We start from the raw sequence: 25,327 nt of genomic DNA on the forward strand, positions 1-25,327 counted from the left end.
TTTTTTCGGGTACTTCCCACGTTGCTGCACCACTTGACTGTCCAGAAATATTAGCTATAAAGGTCACCATTATTGTAAAAGACTCTTTGAATCCGCCTTGTGGTTTCATGTTAACGTCAGCACTGTAATCTTTAAAAAAAAAACATTTACAAAACCGTCGGTTGTCTTATAAGTTTAACGGTCCCTTGGGTTAAACTGCACCCGAGCAGGAGAACAGTGCTCCCTCTCAGGTGCATGCGCGCCCCGGGTCGACTTTTAAACCAATTTCCCTTGTCATGCTGCAGCCATTAAACCCAGTACACGCACGATGACCATGTGAGGATGTCGTTTTTCTGACATTTGTGAGGTTTTGCAGGGATTAGACGCCTCCACAAAAAAAAACAAAAAAACAAAAAAACGAAACCCCAATTAGTCGTTAATCAATTCCATTCCAGTCGCTGCGTAATTCTGCTTCAGGTTTTGGCACTGGCAGGCTCCAGGAGTCTCTGGTGGATGACAGCAGGGAGCAGTGGTGGAGATGCTGTAGCTCACACTGCCGCTAGAAGACCAGCGCCGTGGTCCCACCTCAGCAGAGCTCCGGAGTGCAGCCCGCGGAAGAGGAACAATTTGTTTTTGTGTGAACCGATGAGTGGGGCTCTGCGTATTTGCCCCCGCGCTGGATCCAGACCCCCGGCTTTTTGTGTGTTTGTGTGTCTGTGGAGGTGTGGGGCGCATCGGCGGACAGAAGGAACGGTCTCTCCCCTCCGAGCTGGAATGAGACGCAGCAATGACAGAGCAGCAGTCGTGCGCTGCAGCGGCGACATAGAGCAACTATTGTGACAGGAGATTGATAACACACAACTGGGCCGAGCAGCAGCAGCGAGCCAGCGACAGATGTGATCTTGGAAAACGTCGCAGCTGGTTCGGTGCCAGTGACGTTGCTGGATGGGTCATAATTGCATTTTGCATTCCCCCCCCCTCATTTCATCATCCACTGCTCCCGGCGTCTCCACATGACTTGAGGGTCTCGGGCGGCTGTCTGCGAGGGAGTCGTACTGCTGCAGAGACCTGCACAGCGGCGGAGGACTGCCATGTGTCGTTGCGCGACATAGAAAGCTCTTTGTGGGCTGTTCTGCACCGGGGGACAGGTGGTGCCGCGCGCGCGCGTGTGTGTGTGTGAGTGTGCGCATGTGTGTGTGGGTGTGTTGAAAGTAGCAGGGGGCACGGACACACATCCCCCCCCCCCCCCGAGACAGTTGTCCTGGGGATGTCAGGCCGGCGCGCTGGATCAGTTTTTGCCAGAGACAGGTGCGACGGGGAGGAGTAGTTTACAAAGCCCTGCGCAGGATCTGGCAGCGCACTAACGAGCCCGCGCTCTCCTCTGATAACTCTCGGATTTTTGTTGTTGTTGTTGTTGCTGCTGTTGCTGTTTCCTGTGGGACACACACGATTGACTCGCACAGTTCGGCTGCACCTCTCGACCCACCAGGACAACCAGAGAGGTAAGTGACCCGGGCTGCGCGATGGGTGGTTGGGTAAGTGGGGGTGGGGGGGTCGCGGTGCGCTGCGCTCCGGGCACAGGCTCCGCGCCTCGACGCTTTGTAGTGACTCTGATCAGACCAGGGCATTTAGTGAGAGTGGGTTCTAAACGAGCTGAGCCATCACACCACACCACGCATCCTCTGGTGGAGCCACTGGCACGTCCGGTTCTCCACGGCAGGTTTTCATTGTGTAATTTTTCCCATTTCATACTGCGTAGCTCGCAGCCACGCATAGAAGACACACACGCAGGTTTCTGAAGCAGGAGATGCGCCTCACCTCACTCATCCACCCAGTGACTGGATCATGACACGACCCAGACTCGTGGGTGGAAAAATGGCTGACAGTTGTGTATTGATTATAAATTCATTACCTAATGTTACAGTTATTGTCCTCCTCACATCCCAGTGTCACTCATCCACTTTAATTGAGCAGGTGTCAATCTGAAATGTGTTGCTTCCCCTTTTTCATGCTAAGATCATTTAAAAAACAAATTAGAAAAACAAATTTTCAAGTTGCAGAAGTGGAGAAAGAAAGACAGCCTCTCCTCACATGGGGCTGGTCGAATGTGTGTGTTTCTCACTTGTTTGTTTGGGTGGAGGATCTATTTGTGTGTTTTCTACCTGCTGGGCCACTGGTGTCCACCACCACTGCTGCCTCCAGGCTCTGCCATCCCTCCCTCTCCCTCTGCAGTAGCTGCTGTCTTTACAGTACATTGAGCTCGTTGGTTGGATAGTGTCAGGATCCCCATTTTTTTCTTCTTGTGCGAGAACCCGCCGAGTCTCAATGGCTGGCTCCAACTCTCCTAAAGTTTCTCCATTTGGGAGCTGCAGTGTTTTTGTTGTGGCCCCTGTTTCAAATTCAAATTGCCTTTCAGCTGCCTTTTGTCCAGCGCCGAGGTTTGTGGACTGGAAAGAGAGACAGAGAAGTAAGTGAAGTCCCCAAGGGTCAGAGATTTTCTATAATGAGCCCCAGTGTGTGTGTGTGTGTGTGTGTGTGTGTGTGTGTGTGTGAGGGAGAGAGAGAAGGGTGGGAGGACAGAGAGAGCGAGGGAGAGAAAGACACATCTAAAGAAAGTGAGACAGTCCCCCTTGTCCAGTGTGATGGTGGACACAGCCAAGGGAATACCAGTACCTCCACTAACCCCTCTGTCACTCCGACTGTGTCACTTTGCCTCGGAGGCCAAGAGCCTCTTTAATTCCTCCTCCTCAGGGCTGTCACCTACTCCTCCTGACAGCCAGGGAGCGGGGTTTCTGCCGCAGGTTACGATTTTACACATACTGTAAATCCTTCTCCTCTGCCGCTCACATGCTACATTGGGGAGAGGGGGTGATGTACTGCACCGGAGAGGCAGTAGTTGGTGATAGAATTTTAAACCACGAAACAAGAGGCAGATGAAACTAGGTATTGTCTAATCATCTCTGTGCCGTTGCTTTGTTTGGCATGACGGAGGAGGAGCGGCGCCCCGCTTTCCCTCACATGTCCTGACATCCTCTTGTATAGGCCCATCACACCACCAGTAATTACAAGACAAAGTGCTATCGGGGGGAAGGAATTAGTCGACAACACAGGAACTGCACCGCTGATATGATCTCTGATCTTATTGTGCTGGGTCTAGTTTTCATTTGCGCGGGAGCAAAGGACAAAAACGTGACTTTAGAGTTGAAAACAGAAGCCTATGATGCTGTTGTTGGAGCTTCAGGTCCCCCTATAGAAAGTTACAGGGAGAAATCCGACTATAAATCACACTTATTACATTGTATTATACTTTTATTAAGTCCAGCTGGAGATAGAGGAAAGAACTAAACCAAGAAACGGCCCTCGGAGCTGCGGCGATGACATATGCTGTAAATGTTTCAATAACCACAACAACATGCTATAGTCAAGATTTAACTCTAACGGTTTTGCGAAAGCCAATTTTGTTTTGGCGATATTGAAGGAATTTATCATAAGCTTCTTCAAATGGGTTTAATTTCTTTCTGCAAGTGCTGGTGAGGGGGGATAAATGTTTTTCTCAGTCAGTATGTAAATAACCAGGCTGCAGGAAGCTCGGCTCCTGCCAAAAGGGATGACTCAGTGGGGGGTAAGATTGCACTGAGAATTATGTGAGGCAGACATAAGGAAAGCAATAGTAGCAACCGTGTACCTGACGATCGAGCTGGTGTCCCGAACACTAAAACTGAGAATTGGTGAAAACAACCCCAAAAGACAAAACAATTGCTCAAAGTACAAGCCTCATATCGGAGAAGGATTTTTGTGTCAATGGAGAACTCTGATAACGAGGCTAATGTGTGCCCAGGAAACCAGGCGGGATGGTTCGTCCCGTTCCAAGGTCCCAGTGCTGATGTCAGTTTTTGGCGGCGTCTGCTCCCCTCCCTGAGTGCCTCTCCTCGCAGCCTGACAAAGTGCTCACTGGAGCTTGGCTAATCCTCGGCTAGCAGTGCCCAGTGATTTATTATAAAGTTAGTTAATTTGGGGGAGATCTGCAGCATCCCAGTGTAAGCGCAGGTCCTTGACAGATCCCCGCTGTCTGCACCGTGACCTGCCAATTAGCTTGAAGAGCTGTTTGAGTGATTGTGTGTGTGTGTGTGTGTGTGTGTTTATCACACAGAGAAACATAAGGCAAATTGTTCATCACATTGTGTCTGTTTGCCTTCCTGTCCTCCTCGGACCTTTGTGCGTGTGCATGTGTGTGAGTCAGTGTGTCTGTGCCCCCACACAAGTGTGATTCAGCACCGTCCAGCCTCGGTTGAATGGACGCCCTGTTTGTACCTCGCTCCGGACGCCAACAGCCGCTCTGCACCCCTTGCGTTGGAGCAAGTGTTGGACCCATATGCGCTGAAATAACAGGTGCCTTGACACAGGGACTTAATCCCTCTAACACCACCTCCCTCTGCTGCAGCCCGCCGAGGCTTCACATCACCTGTGGACCTGGGGCAGCGCCAGTGTAGAAATAAAAAATAAGATTCAAATTTCAAAGCAAGTTCGGACCGAGGTAAAGGAATAATGTTTCATAATTTCTAGAATCTGTTCTGTGAGACACGTGAGTTAAAATTCCCATTATGTCGAAACTTGATTTTAAAGGGTTGAAACCTTCCAGTGGTGAGAGGGGGAATGCGGCCCGGGTTATCAAGATTGGTCTTTTAGTTAGAAACCCCCTCTTTAACTCCATGTTATCATCTACGTTAGAAGCCACTACACTTATAACTACACAAGGGTTAGGGTTAGGGTAGGGTACAACAAAGACTGGTTTGTAGGGAGGCTTCCAAAGTCAGGAAAAAAATAACCCAGTTGATGTCATCAGGGTTTTCTCTGATTTGGAATTGCGTTACACTCAGAATGTGTGCGGTTTGAAACAAAAAGAGGAGTTCTGATGAATGAGGCTATTGAGTTGCATCGTGGGAAATGTAGGATCTGGTGTATTTGGACCTGGACCAACACAAAGTAGACACATCTCAGCCGTTGTTGCTTCAACTTTGATTATTCTGAAGTGGTCCGTGTTTTTAAGGTGCTACCTTTAAGTGATCTACTCATGTTAACTCTCCCTTGTTGCAGAGATGCATGTTGTCTCACTGATTTCAAACAGTACAGGATCTAACCATGGTGCATGTTTAGGTTTTATATGTTGACATTTTACTCCCTCAACCTTCACACAATAGAGATTAATGGACTTCCATTGCTCACAGCTGTAAAAATAACTTTTCAAAACTTTTTGGCGAACGTGTTTTTCCAGAAACCGTCAGACTCTGCAACATCAACACCTTGTCAACAGTTTATAATCAGGAGTATTTTGTTGGTTGGGATTAGGGCCAATGAAAACTCCACATACCTCCAGAGGGTCCCGGAGAAAAACATTATTTCCCGGACCAACTTTTCAGTGACCCCTCAACTTATGTTTCTACTTGCAAAAATGAGTCCCGAGAGTAAACATTTAATTTCCTCAAAACACATTTCAATATTGCACCAAATCTGTGCGTGAACACCTGCGTCCCTGTCTCCCACGAGCTTGTCCGTCTTGTATTTCTCTGGGTTTTGGCCAAACTCAGGCAGATTGATTAGTAGTGAGCCGAGCTGTCGCCATCTACATCGGTCTGACCTGTGATTGACCGACTGGTAGGAACTACTATTGAGCTGCCCAGTCTTTGGGGTTTGTGTTCAACCTGGCACCCCGGCCTCCTTCTCTCTTTTTTTTCCTTCTGTCATTCTTTCTCTCGCTTGTTTTTTCCCGCATTTCTGCCTCCCTACCGCTTGTTCCCCTCATTACCTCTCCACTCCTGTATTTCCCCCCCCCCCCTCCTCCCCCTCCCCTGTTGTCCTTCGCTTTCTTCCCTCCTCCCCCCATCGCCACCTTACTTTCCTCCGGACCTTGATGTCAAGGCCTCTCAGGCAGTGTGGTCTCTGTCTGTGGGCTGTCAGGGCAGGGACACTGCCTACTGTGACCCTGAATGGGACAAATTGACCGTAACAATGTTCCCACTTAGCATGTGGAGCTGGGAGAAAGAGAAGGTGAAAGGAAGGGCCCGATGATTGAGGTGCAGGCCAGCCGCACTCGGGGGGTAGAGAGTGAGGAGAGAGGGGGGAGAGAGGGGGGAGAGAGCAGGACCGCTCTGTGAAATGTATAAATTGATGACTTATATTAAATCACACACCTCGTCTTTCTAAATCCCCTCTTCGCATATTCTCTCCCTCTCGCACACAGACACGCACACACAGCCTTTGCTTGTTGTTATTTGCCCAAGGCTACTGTGAGGGGTTGCCATAGCAGCAGGATAAACACGTTTGCCTGTGACCCTGCGAGCCCTCGACACATGCACACACACCCCCACCCACATTCACACACACACACATATTACACACCTCATTTTCAAGGCCGTGAAGCCTTCCGGGGGGGCTCGTCCAGCCTGGCAGTTTGATCCGCACTTAGGTGCTACCGCTGCCACACAAAGGGTCATGGATCATCCCGCCCCCCCATTACAATGCAATAAGGGCTCCAGCCCAACAGGACCACCTCTGCCATTTAATCACACACTGCTGCTCCCCCATCATCTGCTCTCTCCCTTTTATCTTTTAATCACTTGTTTTTCTTTTCCAGCCATGTCCTCCTCGCACTCTCATTTCTCCGTCTGTTCATGGATCTTATACATCCAGCGCTACGCCACAGCAGCTCCGAGTAGATGAGGGAGTTCAAAGAGGGAAGCCTGATATAGTCAATAATAAGGCAGTCTTTCATTTTTCTTTGAAAACTCTCTCTGGTTGCTGTCATTGGGAGCCACAGGCCGGCCTCCTCTCTGGGTTTGCAAAGTGTATGATTTCAATATTTTTTTGTCTATGCCCTTTAACTGTGACAGAATGTCTCGGAGAAGTGGGAGCGGTATCATGTTGTGTAAGCCTGAGGTGGCGCAGTATGACAAGAACAGAGAATGCGGCAGCCATCACCAAAGGCCAAGTGGCTGTTGAATAAAGATGCTTCCCGTTGGTTAAACTGGCATCCCATGTAGGCCTATTGTCCCTTCCAATGGCAGAGTGTGTTCTTGCGTTTGTGTCTTTTCTATATTTGAATAATGTAGGCGCCAGGGTTTCTTCCATTCTCTGCAGCAGTGAGAAGTGAGACATTTCCATGGGTATAAAAAAAAAACTCCATCCTGCTGGCAGCGGTCCACGAGTGATACTGTGGGAGACGGGATGAAAAGACAGACATGACAGAGACGGACATTGACGTTTACTTCCTGGACACGATTGAGCTGAATGGTTTTCACGGCCTGTTTGCTTTGTCATTAAGTTGCGCTCACGTAGCGGCTCCTCCCCTTTTCTCTTCCTCATACACATACACACGGTCTCCATGACTTCAGAAGACATTGCTTAGACTTACATTGATTTCCCGGTAACTTACTCTAACTGGAACCATAGTTACTTACTAGGGTTAAGGTTAGGATAACTGATCTGAATCTAAACCCTAATCCGAACCTAACCATAACCTAACACCAAAACGTGCCCTTACCTTAAAATGTAATGATTTAAGTTATGGGGACTATTTGTCCCCATAGGGATGACAAGTCCCCATAATGTACCTGCACACACACAGAATTTGTGTCTCTGTTACACATTTGTGACCAGGAGAAGAAGAGACTAATCGGGGACCGGGGTCAGGAAGGGCAGTGATTTGTGGACTTATTAACAGACAAACGTACACACACACTCACACAAACACTCACACACACACAAACACACAATCAAAGCTAAGTAACAAGCCACCGCAAGGCCCAAAAGCCCACAGCAGCACATTCAGCGCCAGCAGCGATACTGCAATTATAATATTTTTCTTCTCTGACATGATATAAATAGCAACACTTATTTCTATTATAGCAGCTACAGACAGAGTGTGTACAATTCCTCAGTTTTATTTACCACGGCAGGTTGCTGTGATAGCTGAGCAGATAACTAATAAGGCGCAGTTTAACCACCGTATGGTCGGAGACTTTGAGGAGGGGATACTGGTCACACACATCCTGAATCATTTCCCACATCTGCACAGCGTGAATCTGGAAAAAACAACAACAACCATGCCCTGTGGGCCTGACTGGTAGTATCATGCTGTTGTTTTATAGCTGATTCATTTCTGAGGGGAACATCCAGCCCAAATGTCTCCATCCTGTAGTTTTATGGTTGCAGAGAAGCTGCAAAAAGAAAATGAGAATGTGCTCATTTGGCATTGCCCGTCCTGATTGGTGACGAAATTGTTTACTTTTGGAGCTGTGGCTTCAGCTGTTGTTATTCTGGCCTCTGTTTATCTTACCAGTGTTCTGCCTCTACATTTGTGACTGTAGTCTTTTTTTTCTTTTTATGTCTTAAGTTTGCTGCCAGGCGACCACTTGTTCTGTGCTTTGAGGTAATTAACAGCTTAATTCGTTCTGTGACCTGGGGGAGTCAGTCATGCTGAAAGAGCAAAAAGAATACTCTGGTTTCCTGGTCGACAAAGAGTAAGAACACTGTGACTCACTGCAGTTTATAAAGTGGAGCTGCTGAAACTTGGAGAAGTTTGGAAACACTGCTGGCCCCGTTTGAGTCTGGACGGACAGAGACTCACAACTGCTTTCTGATTGGGTATTTTCGATGGTAGCCTTGGCTGATTCGTCAGGATAACCCGTTGTATTTGCTAACAGCTGCTAAAACTCTGAATTTTACATTTGTGTAGGAGACAATTCCTGTTTACACTGGGACACACGCAATGTACATGATTGGTCATGTGATAAACATTTTCGGGTGTGTTAGTATGGACAGGGTTTAAAACTGATACAGAGCCAAAATTCTGCTATGGACAAAGAACACTTTATTTTTTAAATGTCGTCTTCAAACGTAAACATAGTGGTATTAATGTGGCCTGAGACCCACTGTGTCCCTTCACTTGGTAAAGGTAGAGGGATGAAGAGCAGTTGAGGTAAGAGGGGTCACAGAGGCGTTGATGGTTCGTGGGTGAAGCTGAATTGTAGAGGCGTCGAGCAGAGAGAAGGCGGCGAGCCGAGAGAAGGAAGGAGTGGTGGAAAATGGTGGGTTCTTGAGAGGATGCTTGTTCATCCTCGCTGGCTGTCGAAAAGTGGGTCCTCGATCACACTCGCCTAAATTAACGGCTCGGAAGCGCCAATTAATGTACAGCCTCGCTCTGGGTCTCTGCCACGCCGAATCAAAGAGGTCTCGCTGTGCAGTGCGTCCGCTCATCTTCCACGCATGTGTGCATGCAATCAAATACACTCTGGCACAAACAATGAGGGGAACTGAGCCAAGAAACTGCATGGAGCCAGTGAGTGAGTGATGAGACACGTGGAGTTTAAAGCCTGAATGTCAAGGTTGCAGAACAAAAAAGATGGTGATTTGGGTTTTGTTAATAAGTTGTGGAGGGTTGAAGGGAGGGTCGCGTTTGATGCGGAGCTGAAGAGATGAAATAAGGAAAGGAGGAGGAATGTCTTCTCTGAGGGCGGGAATCACAGACCCAGGACCCATCTGGAGGCAACAGGTCTGGTGACAGGAGGTGGGATCCCGATCCAAGTGTCCGACAGCCAGGAAGTGAGCCGGGGTCTCTCCTTGTCCAAGACCCCTGGAGACCCAGCCAGTCCACCAGCAATCTGTCCCACGATACTAAATCACTGAAAACGACTTTGTATGGTTCGTACGCATGTTTTGTAACGATGGATTATAATTGCTCAAACTGAGAGTGGATGATTGATGACATGGTATTAACGCTGCTGTCTGAGATGAGTCTACTGTGTGAGGATGGTCGACGGTCTGTAGACTGAGGAGTTACGTGGGGATTTCTGCTTCTTCATAGCAAATCTGTTAATGCACTGCATCATGGCCCTCTCTGAATTCATTAACATTCATTTTACGTGATACAAGGCGCGGTAACAATGGCAGTCACTAACCAATAAGGCACAAAGGCCCAAAAAATAATTGATATCCTAAACACATAACAGCGACTTCAAAAGCCTGTGTGCGCTTACAATGGAGCCGCTGATTGGCAAGTCCTCTGTGCAGGGTTTTTCGGTGGTTACTGTGCATTCAGAATGCCATAGCTAGCGTGCTCGCGGGAGCTAGTGGGTCACTCGTATTTGCATGTAAATGTTTTTCACCCCTTGGCTCGACTGGTGGGGCAATCAGAATGGCTCTCTGTCTGCATCGTTTAGAGAGAGGCTGCTGTGACTGACTGTGACATTCAGAACTCGGGCCGGGCTTCGCCATTTGCTTTCACTCACTTGTTTGCTCACATGTTTCTTTCTGTGGACCGGAGAAGGCAAAAGACAGCAAATTGTTTGTTTTTTCGTTGTTGTGTTGAATGTGATATCTGGCCCGTCGATCTTTTACCGCACATTCACAGTCTTCAATGGCTCGATTGGCTCCAAACATCCGTAGCAGCCCTTGTCATCCCACATCCTCCCACCTCATCATCATCCAGCCCCGGAGCCTGAGCAGCGGCCACCTCCATTGTCCCGTGGCGCCACTCAGATGGACACTTTTTCTTGCTCAGACCAGCATGTGACACACACACACACAAGCACACAGATACACACACCTCCCACATGGCGATGATGGATGCATGTGCAAAACGCGTATCTGCACGACGGAGGAGTGTTTGTGCGTGACTCATGTAGCACATCCCCCGGTTTAGCAGTCTGTCAGGCATCTATCAGCCTCTGTCGTCAGATGATACATGGTCCTTCAGGTCTCAGAGCTCCACTATCTTAGTTTCTCCGGTGGCTGAGCAAGGCAGGGAGAGGGGAATTGGGGGATAAGGAAACTCGGGATAGGATGAGCGATTGACTGAGTATGTTGAGAGAAGGCAGGAAATTGATGATGTGGTAAAATAAGAATGTAAAATGAGCTGCCCCAACTGATATTTATGGTTTGAATATATCCATTTAATTGACATTTTTTAAGACTTTTCTTTAAAGACAACCTCAGTGCTCCGCTGTTGAGGTGTTTTCCGATATGATCACCATTGGATCCAGACATTGTCTTCGTAGCATAGTAGACAGAGTTAGGATGTAAGGTTTTATTTACCGCACTTCTTGTTGTCTTTCCAAGTTGTCGTGACATTATTACGAGTTTTTGATAGGGGGATGGCAGGCGAAACTCAGGAGATGTCCGCACAAACTGACTCAGCTTTGGATATCCCTGCTCCACTTGTTCAAATTGGCTAAAACGTCTTTGTCTGAGTATGTGAGAATGTCACTGTCAATATGTTTCTGTGTATATGACATCTAAACAAACACAGAAACCACTCAAAAAGTTTCCGTTTCCAGTTTATGCTGGTTTGTGTTTGATGTGACAAAACATCAAACAGTACTCTAATCCTCCTTGACATTTGAGCGCTTGGTTGTTTTATTATAATTATGGAATGTTACCGTATGATTTGTCTGCTGCTGGGTAAAATGGAAACATTGGTTTGTTATTACGTTCTTTTGTGGTGTATTGCCCGCTCTTCTAAAAATAGCACAGCAGTGGCAATTGTTAGGATTAAGACATCTGCATATTGGCCTTTTGATGAGGCCAACGCCTTAATTCAATTGCGGTTGTGTTGAGGATGTTTTTTAGCTCACTGTGTATTGATTTAGACAAGATTCCTCAGTAAAAACTCTCCCTTGATCCCTGGGGCGGATCCAGGATTTTTGTAAATCAGGGGCCACAAAGGGGCCACGATTTAAACAGAGGGGCCAAATTATATGTACAACATCCATGCATGTCTCTGATTCAGTAAGATGCACATTCCCTGTTCACTGTCAACAAGTTACACTTCATTTAATCTATTTTGATTTGATTGTTCAAGCACATGGTGTACTTCAAAAAAACTTTAGAAATACAACATTTGAAGAAATAGTTTTTTTTCTACACTTCTGGCAACACAGGGGCTAAACTGATTTCAGCCGGATCCAGGCCCCCTCTGGCCCCGCCCCTGCCTGATCGACCACTCTCTTGAACCCTGTCCTTGCCTGCTGTCTTCATCGCCATGTAGCCTCCACATCCTGTGTGCGCATCAACATGCAGTTCACTTGTTGTCTGCTCTGGCTACTCTAACCTTTTCAACAATTATCCGCTTGCTTCTTATAAATAGCTTTGCTTGTTCTGTCTGTTTCATTTCAAAAACCCGCCTTGCTCTTTCCCCTGGCTCAGTGCAGTCGCCGCAGTACCGGGAAACTCAATCCCAGAGTCTAAACTGAAGCGATAAACAAGAGAGAGAATGCCTGAGAGCCTGAGCTATGTCATGTGCCATGACACATTTAAAGAAGCTGTAACAAGGGAAAAGCACTGACGCACTTTTTCCTCTCAAATGCATTTTGGAGAAGAATGGCAATAAAAGCCATGTTGTTCCTTTAACAGCAACAGGGGTTTCGGCCAAAATAACGAAAATCATCACAGGAACATGACGCCAATGAGTCAACTCTCAGATCCGCCCCCCTGCCTTCCCAGCATGCTCCGGACTCGTAATGAAACTTATTTTCGCTGCAATTTTTATGTTATCGATGACTCAATGAGCGTGTCTTTAATTGTGCTACCCTGAGGGAGGGAGCTGAGTGCTTTGTTACGGAATCACTGGTGAGCGCTGTTCCTGCCAAAACTTAAACATGGCAGTAATTCTTGAATGAGTTTTTTGAGTTTTTATGACTTGCCTGCCGGACAACGTCCTTCCTCTCTGGTCGATATAGTCCTGTTAATTTTTTTTTCTTTCTTTCTTCTCTCATTTTTCCCCTGCTTTTTTGGCTCGGGCCACTTCACCTGGCATGGAGACCCCTCTCCGCTGTCATCAGCACCATTAATGGCCACAACAAAGTAGCTTTGAAGCTCTGCAGGGCTCAGGCCGTAATAGGAGGACAGCACCAGGCTCCCACCATAATGGATGGAAAACTCCGGGCCTCCACCGTTTGCTCCTTAGTTCATATTTCTGTCCCCTTTCATAAAATAAGGCTCTAAAGACACCAGGACCAATTACTGTGTCAGTCTTTTTCGCCCTAACTTTCTCCCTGTGTCTAATCTCTGTTCAACCAGCCTCTGACTTTAAGTGTGATCTCCACAAAGACAGCAATGAACATCATAACTATACAGACTAAATGACAGTAAATTGGTGAAGGTGTCACAGTAAAATCATCGCCCTCTGGAGCTATTTTCAAGTCAAAGGTAAAGACTGCTGGAAGCGTGTTATTTATCGTGTCTCTTCTGTTAATTGGATGCATTATGTTCATTTCCTTTGCCGCTTTTCATATTTTAATCAGTTGGTTAATTTGCTGCCTTGCAGGCTATAACCAGCTGGCTCCAAACACAGACGTTTTTCATGTCTTCATCTCCGTCTCTTCATGTGTGTCTCCATGGTTTCCTCCGCTTGTTTAGTCATCGAGCTGGTTGTGTGGCCCTGCCTGTGTGTGAGGGTAGGTGGGTAGGTTAATGTGACAGGGTCCTCTAGCCGGTGTGGTTTTAATACAAGTGAAAATGGGATGAAGAGTATTTGTTTTGGCAGCTCTGAGTCAGTCCACACTAGAAAAGGCCAAGACGCTGCGAGGAACCTTCATTAATATAATAACACTAATCGGTTTTAAAAGCTAGGACGCTTTACACGCCTTATGTGACATGTGACACACACACACACACACACACACAAACAAACACACACACACACACGCACACACACACGCCTAATGACCTGCCTCACTCCCTATTTATAAATTTGCCACCTCACAAAGTTAACAAAAAGGAACGAGGGGAAGCTGATTATGCTCGCCACAGTCTCTTCTGCTTGTGTTTTACGGGCCATCAGCTCAGCACTTCCCTGCTATTGTCAAGTTGGTTCCCTGGTGCTGATAAGGAGTAATTGCCAGCGTGGCAGTTGACTTGATTCTTCCTTGAGAGTTGCCATCCAGGCGGAAGCAGGCTTTGAGACACAATTTTTTTTTTGTTCCTATGAAAAGTCTACATCCATATCTTTGTCTGGAGGTGGGGAGATTTCATTTGCATCTGATAATCCCTTTTCACTCCTGAAATTAGTTTCTCTCTCTTGAGGCTCACACGCAGAAGCAAAATTACAAATGAGCGAGGATTACAAATGTAAAAGTGTGAAACAGAACAGATAGGGGAATGAGTGGAAAGCGTGTGTGTGCACATGTATATGTGTGTATGTATATATGTGTGTGTGTGTGTGTGTGTGTGTGTGTGTGTGTGTGTGTGTGTGTGTGTGTGTGTGTGGAGGAGACCTCTCGTCAGCAATCGAGGACCATTATCTCGAACACTCACCTGACTGAAATGAATTGATTCCTGTACAGTGGAGTGGAGGAGGGGAGTGAGGAGTGTGAAGTGGCAGCCGCAGGACTCTTCAGTCATCACATATACAAACACACATGCATACACACACGCACTAACACATGCACACACACACACACTAAGAGCAGCTCGTTAATGCACCTTAGCACCATCGGCTACACCAGGCAGCGAGCCAAACCGAAAGCAGAAGCTAAGAGGTGATGCTCACCACCAGCCACCCTGGGGTGGGTATGGAGCGGTAAAGCTGAGCCTCTGGCTGGTTTTAGGTATCACACATTAGTACCCATGCACTAACTAATGAAGAGCCTTGGGAGGAAGAGAAGAGAGAGAGGATGATGCAAAAATCCAACACGTTTAAGACACAAAAACACATAAACACAGGCTTAAGCAGAAGCACACACTTCTGGCTGTAAAAGCAGCTCAGCGAACAAATAACAATGTTTTCACTGAGGAGCTGATGTCTGGTTAGACTCAAGGCGTAGGAGTGAATGTGTAAGTACGCAGTGTTAAATCTTAAAGCAGACCCCTATCCCCAATTTGCTGCTGTGTTTTGGTGAACTAGTTTTCTTTCTAGTGCCAGGAGACGCTCACACACACACACAGGAGACTGGTTAAACATGTGCTCTGGATTTTTTTTTCATAAACAAAACTCCTGCGTCAGCGCGATGAACAGAGGATATTGATTCGGTCCAAGTGGTTTGTTGTTTAGTCTGTGTGTTCATCAGGATGTGTTGTTATGGTTGTCAGGCGTCTCACTGGCCTCGCTCAGGAAAGATCAGAGCGGGGTCACTTTATTTTTTAAGGCTCTGCGAGTCCACGGCAGAGGCAGCTAGTTATTCTCCCAACTAGGCCTCTGGAGACCAAACCCCGAGGACCTGGACTAATTGTCCTGCATCCCATTAGGATTCTCAGTAATGCGACTGATCATACACTTTGGAGAGAGTGGGTTATGGTTTTGAGCCAACCGGCCAAAGTGTTTGCTGGCACACACGAGTGAAAAATCGGACTGCCCACTCGTGTTGAGTCATTTGTGTCTTATATCATTCTGACGGCTGTGAACAGACCTCTGACATCTCATTCCCCGTCAGAAATGAATTTCCATCTTATTTAGATGCTGATTTAGTCGATGAGGTTGTGCTTGTGCTTGTCGGTCTATTTCTGTTCGCAGTGTTGTTTTTGATGCTTGTGAAATTAGAGATGGAGCTGCAGTTAGAGTTAACATTGTTGAGGTTGTTGTTTTTTAAATCACTCTTAATTAACCTTTCTTTATTCCCAGCTTAAATGTGAAGGAGAACAACTTCATGAACTGACTGTACTGCAGAGATGATGCAAAAGTGCCTAAATACTTTGTCATGGCAACAGGGCTCAGGAGGTAAAGCGGTAGTCGTGAACCGGGTTAGATCCCCGGTCGCTGCATCACCAGTGTGTTTGAACCGGTCAAGCTTATTACAGGTCCCCTCAGACAGTACCTGGAGTAACACATGCAAGAGGTATACCAAACTGGACAAGAATGTATGAGGGACGAAGGGAAGAGAGGATTGAAGGGATAAGGGTGGGGATGAGGGGATGAGGATGAAGGGATAAGGTGAAGAGGGGAGGGCAGACAGGCAGACAGGCAGACAGGCAGACAGACAGACAGACAGACAGACAGACAGACAAGCAGACGGACAGGAAAGAACAACAACCCCCCCAGAGACATCACACTCTCCGAACTACCCCTATTATGTGTTTCATTACAACTGGAACACATTATAAATTGCCTGTTATTTCTGGAATATCTGTTTGTGTCCCTCATAACAGTAAAATGGACATTTATCTGGGCCTGTCTAATGTTTGGTTTAGGGGTATTTTGGATCAGTTGCTCCTTAATATAGACCTTGAATATAGACTCCCACCACTGGATATGTCCTGTAGGCTTAATAAAGGACAGTCATCCCATCTGCTTAATTCAGTGCTCGTCTTTATTTATAGTGCAGGGACACTTTAAGTAGCAAGAGTCACATTTGAAATTCAAAAACCCAATCCTGCAAAATGTAAAAGAAAGACAATGAAATGAACTGATTAACATAAAAAGGTAGTAATATCAGTATCGATAGTTTAATGGAGCTTTTAGTGGGTTCCCTGAAACTACTAGTGTAAAACTTCAAAAAATGCATTATTTCAAGAGAATGGAGCAAAGTGGGTGACGATCCCTCTCTAATATACTGGTGTCTCAGTCTGTGAAATGCAAACTGGCACTTTACCTGGGCAATCAAAGAGTCTCATGCTTTTGATGGCCGATGCTTAGATCAGATGGCCGAGAGACCTAGATCAGATCAGGCTTGACCACTGTTAGCGTCTCATGTTGTATTTATATAGCTAAATGTCCAAATACAGAGTGAGTGAGTGGTTTACTAAAAGGAAAACAATGTTTTGTGTTTGCTCAACTCATACTTGAATTTTCAATTAAAAAGCCAAATCATGATGCAGTGTGAAACAACTTTACATAAAAAGAACATTTCACAGTTTTCAATAAGATCTTGATAAAATATCATCTTTTAGTCTTTTAGGCCCAGTCCCAATCTCTCCCTTGACCTTACCACTAGATATGAAGTGTCCTTAGATATTCCACTGGGTTTAGAGATTTATTTTCATGGTTCTTTTATAAAATGTCATACTTACATTCATGAGCATTTTAAAGGCAGTGGGGGCTATTTTGATTAACGTCATCCGTTCGTATAGCATTTGGGAATTTTCATCTACCCCTTCATTTTCAGGGTTAGGGTTATTTTGGATCCTGAAGGTTGAAGGGGTGTTTGAAGGGTTAGATGGAGCACTATACCCACATCATAAAGAGAAGTGGGACAACACTACCCCTTCACGGCCATCATTGGTAGGGCTAAGGGGTGAATTGGGACAGGGCATTAATTTTCAATACAAGCAAGACACATAGTAACATGAGGTGTAGCATACAATGGCAATCATTAAAATGGTGTGGATGCTTCAGAATGTTCTATTTAAACATTTACTCAGCCCATGTTGTCAAAGTCGGACCAGGTAGGATCAGTCAGTAAAGATGACAATACTTTAGCAATAGAGATCCACAATTACATATTTTCATAGGACAAATTTGGTTTCTCTTACCTGAACTTTAACTGAATGGTGCCTGACACAAATGCCTGTGTAGCTGCTCAGGACAGATCAATTGCTCTCTATGCAGTGTCACACACATAATGGTGGGGTAACAATCTGGCCCACTTCTGCACACATGGCTTATTGCCCTTTGTCTTCCAGCAATTGACCTGACTGAAGCCCCTGGCTTTCAGAAACAATAATCCACATTGAGTCAAAAGAGTTAGTGAAGCAGGTGAAGGCATCACCCTCCCCGTTTAGGTCCTGGGTCAATGGCAGTGAACGAGTGGCAACGGCCGCTACTTACTACCATGTGTGATTTCAGCTGACGGTGGATCAGCTTAGCCACAGACGCTATGTGCTGGTCCACAGGGGCCGCTGCACCAAGCTGAGCAGAAGAAGAAACCTCTTTCAGCAGAAACACAACACAGTGTTTGTCTCTCAATAAGTTAGGGTTCCTGTAGATTTTTCTACTCCACTGTCCAGGCTGACCCGGAGTGTGTCAACAGGTCACACTACAAGAAGTTCATCCTCTCCTCTCCTCTCCTTGAGTCACAATTAAGGAGAAGAGTCTGGGTCACTTCCAAAAGGATTTCCATTGCTGCATCAGTGCCCTTGGAAGAATGCAGCCTGGTCCGTGCCAGAGAAGTAAAGAAATAAATGACCCTAGAGTGAGAGCTTGAAGTGCGCCAATTACAGTTTGGTTGGAGGAGGACTGCAGGTCGTCCCTTTCCCCGGGGCCCATGCAGGGACAATGGTTATTTGGAGCAGCGGAGAGAACTGTGTGAGGTGCAGAAGGAGAAGAAGCTAGAATACATTAGCAAAAATGTTGCTGTTATCATGGCCAAGCTGTCGTGTAGTTTTGAGTCACAGAAGAGAGAGGCCACAGTTGCAGATAAAGACTGACAAGGAGAGAGGTTTGAAAACAAACCTCCATTAAATTATAACAACCTGCCTAAGAATTGAGAAGACAGCAAATTGAGTGGGCGTGAGGGATGATGAAAACACGCGCTAAGGGGGTTGCAATGTTCCCCCTTTGCGTGTTTGTAATTGTGTCAATGTGTGCATGCTCACTCCCCCCGGTTGCCTTTGCAATTATCATCCTGAGACCAGGGGCGGTCTCCCTGAAGCTTGAGTGCTGGAGACACTTGGGTGGCTTGATGGAGTTCTGGCACCTAGCGGTGCACAGACAGGGCCTAGAGACACCACTTGGTTAATTAACCAAACGGACTGAAACAGATTCTCCAGGAATGAAGTGAACGTTTTCTCTCCCACCCCCACTTCCTCTCATGAGACAGTCTCCAGAGAGAAAAACTCTAACAGGTAGTTTCAGGCTGTTTGCTTTTGAGTCTTATCAGGGGGGAGGGAGGAGGAGAGGTACCAATTTCAATATCCTTTGTTGGTTTCTTTGTACGGGGAAGGATGAGAAATCTGCTCAAATATAAGTCTCTACATTCACTTTATATCACCCCTCTCTTTGAGACACATTCAAGCCCTTTTCAGACATGAACTCTGGAGAATGTGCCAAAGATTTTGACAGTTTTTCCGTCACTTATGAAGAATGCAGCAGGAGAGAGTTCAGTTCATACGTGTTCACAACAACTGGAAAATGTCCGGAGCATTGAAACGATGAGCGGCTCCTGAGAAGACACAACACCAGGATGGCACTGGACTCACTTGGACATTGTACTCCGGGACTGGTGGGAAAAGTTCCTGCAAATGTCTGGTGAAACTGACTCTGAAATGTAGGTTCTCACATACCTTTGCAAAGATTTCTGGAAAATGTCCAGACTTCAGTGCTTGTCTTAAAGTAGCTTCAACATATCGTTTATGGCCATTCTTCTCCATGCTATTTAACAGTGACTCCCTGCCGCTTGCCCTGTCATATTTGCCCCCACAGGATTTAATTCCACTGAGAAATGTACCCGTGTGTATGCGTGTGCCCACGCTGTGCACGTGGTTGTGTGAGCAAGTCTTTTTATGGAGCCGAACAAGAATGTTGATGAGTATGGGCAAATAAACGGTGTGGGAGCACTGGCAGACAAAGCATGCTGGGTTCTTGTAAACCAGTGGTGGAAATGATTAACATCCGCACCGTCCCTGAACGAACCCCAACCGCTTCCCCACCGCCTCATTTGTTCTCATTGTCAGTCCGGGCCCCTCATTTTTGCTTGGAGAAAGAAGGTGGCGTATAATTGTTTTAAGGGAAACACTTTGTCTCAATCGTTTTAGCATTTCTCTATCTTAATTACAATCTTAATTTTTCATTGTAATTTCCTCAAATCTATTTCTTCTCCTCTCCTTATTCCCATAGTGCCGTTAAATTAGGAGGGTGATACGCCAGAAGATGTCTAATGCGCTGCGATTTAGCCGTCTCGCTATCTCTCTCCTGCTTCCTCGTCTGACAGTGGTATTTACCAAACAGCATCCTGTGATTTTGGAGACAGATTATGCTCCGGCCGCTGTGTGTGTGTGTGTGTGTGTGTGTGTGTGTGTGTGTGTGTGTGTGTGTGTGTGTGTGTGTGTGTGTGTGTGTGTGTGTGTGTGTGTGTGTGTGTGTGTGTGTGTGTGTGTGTGTGTGTGTGTGTGTGTGTGTGTGTGTATGTGTATGTGTTAGTGTCTGTGCTCTGTCACTGCTGACTCCAGCACACAACCTGCAGACTGTGCAGACATCCTATGACCCCTCATTTTCGACACAATTTGCAGTCTTGGCCCTGTATACCGCCTGCCTCCCTTGCCCTGACATTTTAGCTTTGCCCTCCTGTTTGCCCTGTCCCATCTCATTATGAAACTGCATCCATTGCTGTCACAATGGCTCTTTCAGACGGTCTAGCTTGTGTCCTCGTCGCCGTGAAGCGGCTTCAGCTTTATGTGTTCTCGTCTTTTTTTTTTTAATCATTGCCTGCACACTTAAAAAATTCCTCCCCCCTTTTCTCCCCAAGCTCGCCCCTCCGCTCCTCCACATTTAGAGCATCCCTCCCAAGCCTCTCCTGGCCTCCTGCTTCATGCTGAGATGTTTGGCCCCTGCCTGAGTGACTGTGGTCTGTGTGTGCTGAAATAAACATTTCCCCTTCATTAAGCCTTGTTGCGGGTGCTCTGCAAATTGGCCATATAGAAAAGTAAGTTGTTCATTGAGCTACCATGTCAGTAATAGTTTCCTGGCACCAGGTTTTGTTCCCCTCTGATTAGGGGATTAGGTAATGATATGACACGGGTGAGGGCGTGCCACCCGTCATCCGTCACTTGGTGCATGAGAGCTGTAACAGGATCTACTGTGAAGAGACGTGTCTCTTTCTTGACATGTCTTAAGTTGAGACGGCAAGGCCTTTGAAGTTAATCACCTGCAGAGTGAGACTGAAAAAAAATTAAATTCAGCTCAGGTGCACTCGAACTCTGCAGCGCTTAAATTTGTTATGCTTTCGCCTGCTACAGGTGAGACTGTTTCACCTTATGGTCTCTTCTCTTCCTTGCATCTTGTGTTTGCCCGAATTTGTTCTATCACATCTCTCCAATTCTAAATGTCAGCAATGCGGTTGAGCGGTAAAAGCTGCTATTTCTGGCCTGCAGCAGGCTTGGGAAGAAACACACAGACACACATAATGAGGGAAAATGTTGATAAATCAACACATTGCAAATACAAATGTGCACAGGCACACCAGCTACCACCAACCGTGAACAACCAGAGCCAGCTTTCTCCTTGAACAAAGTTTTCTTTTTTCTCTGTACTTGGCTTTTCTCCCTCTCAGCTGTTCATTAAAGTGGCATAAAAACCGAGGACAAAGTGGGTCCTCGGAGTCTCGACACTTGAATGGCTTGATTTCCATTCGGGCATAAACGCCGTGTACTGGTCTGCCAAGTGGTGTGTAGACGGGTCACGGCCTGGCTCTACCTCTGTGAGGAAACCTACTGTACACATTGTCGAGTGATTATGAGATACACTCTGCATCCGACAGATCCCAGTCCTTTCAGTTCTCGTCTGTCACCATTGCTGGACTCGCTTCACAGACCAGCTCTGAAAAACACATTTAAAAGGTGCTAGCCGCTTCTTTAACAGCTTCACACACACACACATCCCAAAATGATATATATCTGCTCACCACAGCAAACCCTCAGTGAATTAAGTCCACACAAAGAGGCAAACAGAAAGGGACGGGCTAAGAAAGATGCTGCTATGCTATTCGACTTGTCTCCGATCGCGTTTAACTCCATGTCCCTTTACAAACACATCGGAGCATCTGCAGATGGCACCCTGCCCTCTCAGTAGGAGATGAAAGAGGCTGGTAGAGGGTGCTTCACCATACGGGACTCCTTTACTCACTAGGCACGTATCACACATACACGCATATATACACACTCTCACTGCCACTTACGTCCCAGTGCAATTTACAGTGGAAATGAAAACACTCAGATGGCAGTGAGCTTGACAGGGTGTGAGTGCTTTTAAATAGGGCCCCTTTTCTTTATTAATCATTCCTTCGGTGATGAAGGCGTAAACACTACTATTACCTGAATTTCCGGATCTATATGGGCTTATACATAGCTCAACTATTTATGCTTATGTACACTTAGGTTGCATTAGCCACCCATCTTTTCACCTCTCCCTTTCCAAGCATGTAAGAACCTTCGGGTGATGTTAGCCTTCAGGTAATAATTTGCTTGCATCTGCAACCTCACCACTAGATGCCACTAAATCCCCTACACTGCCCCCTTATGTATTATGTTGTTATGTAGACTTCTTGATGGTGTCATTATAAGTAAACTGGCATGAGATCAGATATTTACAGCATCTTTATCTGGGACCAGTAGGAATTGTGGTCTCAGGAGACAGATCAGACTGTAATGTTTAAATCAAAAGCCACCCCGCCTCCTGCTATGATGCTGAAGGGGGATCTTTCTCACAGGCCTCAGCCATCCCACTCAACCTATCAAAGAGCACCTTGGGTCCTAATCTGCTCACTTAGCTTGGGAACTGCTTTCCGCTCTGCCTCCCAGCAGTCTACCACATTAATGCTGCTCTTTACGTTAAACTGTTCTACATGGGCTGCTCTGATGCTGGAAGGCAAGAGAAAGATGGACTGAGCTTTTTTATATTTCAAGCTACTTCATACTCAAATGTTTGTCTAGACCTGAGACTTGAGGATGCAGATAAAATCCTGTCTAGACAAAGTAGCAACAATACAGTCAGTAGAGCTGCCTCATATCATACCTCTGGTGCTACTATTTGTACATGACTAGGACTACTTGTGGTAATACCACCAATATAATAAAGTGGGATCATCGAGCTTGTGCTGATCAGGTCAGGTTCTGCTCGGTGGGCTTTAGGAGGGGGATTGTGTTCTTTGGCTTTCTTACAAGTATCAGAGGTGTAGGGACTGATGCCAAAGAAATACCAGAGAACTGCCAAAGGACGGTGGACGGGTGTTTAACAAAGTTCCCTAACACGTGTTTTTTTTGGCCACACAACCCAACAATACATATGACTCAGATTTGTCCTGTTAACTTAATCTCCTTCCTTCTCTCCCTTGCCTTTCATTTCTCTCCTTCTCTCTCACACAAGTTTAGTATCACACCCTAAGGGCAGAGTAGTTTCTGATTAAGGAAACTGAATCAGCCTCAAACTGTCAGGGGTACAATAGGGACCAAACAATATTACCAGGCTACAGGACGGCCCACCTTTCCTGGCCTTCCTCTGTAACACCAGGTTTTTTGAGTTAGGTCGTGACTGAAATTTTAAGATTAAAATCTGTTTTATACTCCTGGATAGGATTGACGCAAAGCACTGTAGCCTACAAGTGACCCATTCTGTCGTTAGCAAACTTGTGTGCTGGTGTATCAGTGTCACTCAGCAATTATACAGCCGAAGCACTAGTTGGTGACAGGGTTTCCATGCCATGATGTGTATACTTCAAACACTATTGACTGAAACCTAGTGGATCATGTGATATATGTAATATTATTAAAATTACCGCAATGCAGAAAAGAGAGATGATGTCAGAGATGGTGAGTACGACCATTTAACTGACCCTAAACCTAAACAAGTAGGATCGGGTTTTCACAGACTAGTCGGGAAAGCTTCTGACAAAAATATTGAAATGATATTTGGGATCGGTTTGAGCTTGGGCACGTTGGCTGGGGTAGGTACTTAGTTTTATACACTGCACATGCTCATAATGAGGGAAAAACATTGGGCTTGGACACAGCATGCTGAGGGTGAGATTTGTGCACTTTTCAAGCTAGAGGGATGGATGAGACATACTTCCAAACTGCAGTGTTGTTGCAGTCTGTGTCACATCAACCTATAGGTATATTTCTCAGGAAGCCATCGTCAGACTTCAGTGCAGGCTCCAGCGTAGGCTACACGGCTACGCCATAACTACAGTGATGGTCTAAAGCAGAATTATAATAGAGTTATTGGTTTTTCCACCTCTAGTCTGCTCCCAAAAAAGAGAAAAAACAAAAACAAACACTTGACTTATCATCCACAAGTGCATTGAAATCCATTGGTCTCTGAGCAGCTGTCCCCAGCAGATGGTCTCTACGTCTCACAGCCATCAGAGCAGTTTATTTAGCTGTTCGTCACGCCGTAAGACACGGAAGACCTCAATCTCTCCTGTCTCCGACTACCATGACCTGCCGTGGCTCCAGCCTGAGAAAGCCCAAATAGAAACTCTCATGTTAGTGCCGCTGGTTTGACGGGCAGAAGCTGCCTGACTGTCACTGTGACGGAACGTTGGGTAAACAGGGGTCAAAGGTCATGTTTACCCAGCAAATCCTCCATTTCCCTCATGTCGTGTCAAACACAAGACATATGGCTGCCAGGAGGAGGGAGGACAGGGATGCTTGACTTAATGCCGCATCTTGTTGACTTTTTTCTTTTCCGGTTGGTTCAATCAACAAGCGAGGACCCCACCCCTCCTCCCTCACATTTCATAAACATGCACACAGGTTTTTGTCGCCTGATAACAAATTGCTATGTCATAAAGATCCACACAGACCAGAGCAAACTTTAATATTAGCATTTAAATAGGGTGGTCTTAGGGGAATTCACAATATTTCTCTGCAAACATTTTCTCCTCTTCGGCTCCTTAAAGGCTTTTCTTGGTTGTGGAACAGGAGCAATAACCCATAATGTCTTCCCTCTGGTGTGATTAAGAGCTGTCATGATTGATTTCCGTGCCGACTCTGTCTCCATCCTCCAAATCTGTCGCTCCTTCTTGTCTCTTCTCGTTCTCGTTCTCAGTATGGTTCAGCTCATGTTCCCATAACTCATTGAAAATACCTTAACGCTGTTGGGGGTTCGCTCGTGGTGTTTTGGCATGAGCAGATGTTTTGATTTCAACTGCCTCTGAGATGAATGCTAAAAATGTGCAGGCGGTTTCGGACACACACTCAGCAGTGGTTTGAAGGAGTCAAAGTCAAGGGAGAAACTTCTTATTCACAGCAAAGTGGTTTGTGAGCTCAGCGACGAAGATCACAGGGCATAGACTTGCGAATGGATTTTTTTTAAAAAACATTTTCCATTCAGGTTAAAAAGAGAAAGTACTTTATCTTCATGTTCTCATGTATGTTAGAAATTCAGTTTTCATTATTAGAATGCAGCAGTAGATTGTCCAGTTCAGACGCTGTCACAATCAAGCCAGGATATAACAAATTCCACTGTGGAAACCTTTTTGTTCACAGGACGTCGACACCGGCATCGGCCCTTATCGACAAATGCTCTTGAATATCATTTTTCAAATTGACATCTTGTATTTTCATTTCGAGATTTTTTTTATTGTTTTTTGTTTCATGTGTTAGAAATGTCATAAACACTCGCTTGTGCTGTATTCTAACGTGGGCTCAATCAGACATTCTGTGGAGTTTTTACTAAAACTCTGCAGCCACTGACTCAGACATTTGCATT

The 25,327-nt window shown here is 46.1% G+C and overlaps 1 protein-coding gene across 1 annotated transcript in view; it reads left to right on the forward strand.

The window, feature by feature from the left end:
• Positions 1–1,305: 1,305 nt before the first annotated feature.
• The window catches only part of sema6bb (sema domain, transmembrane domain (TM), and cytoplasmic domain, (semaphorin) 6Bb), a 127,960-nt gene continuing 103,938 nt past the window's right edge, over positions 1,306–25,327 (forward strand). The window contains exon 1 of the mRNA XM_053430196.1: positions 1,306–1,481. The gene's annotated coding sequence lies outside the window, so the exon portion shown is untranslated. The remainder of the gene's footprint in view (positions 1,482–25,327) is intronic.

The sequence above is a fragment of the Pleuronectes platessa genome, chromosome 9, assembly GCF_947347685.1.
Source record: "Pleuronectes platessa chromosome 9, fPlePla1.1, whole genome shotgun sequence".
Lineage (NCBI taxonomy): Eukaryota > Metazoa > Chordata > Actinopteri > Pleuronectiformes > Pleuronectidae > Pleuronectes > Pleuronectes platessa.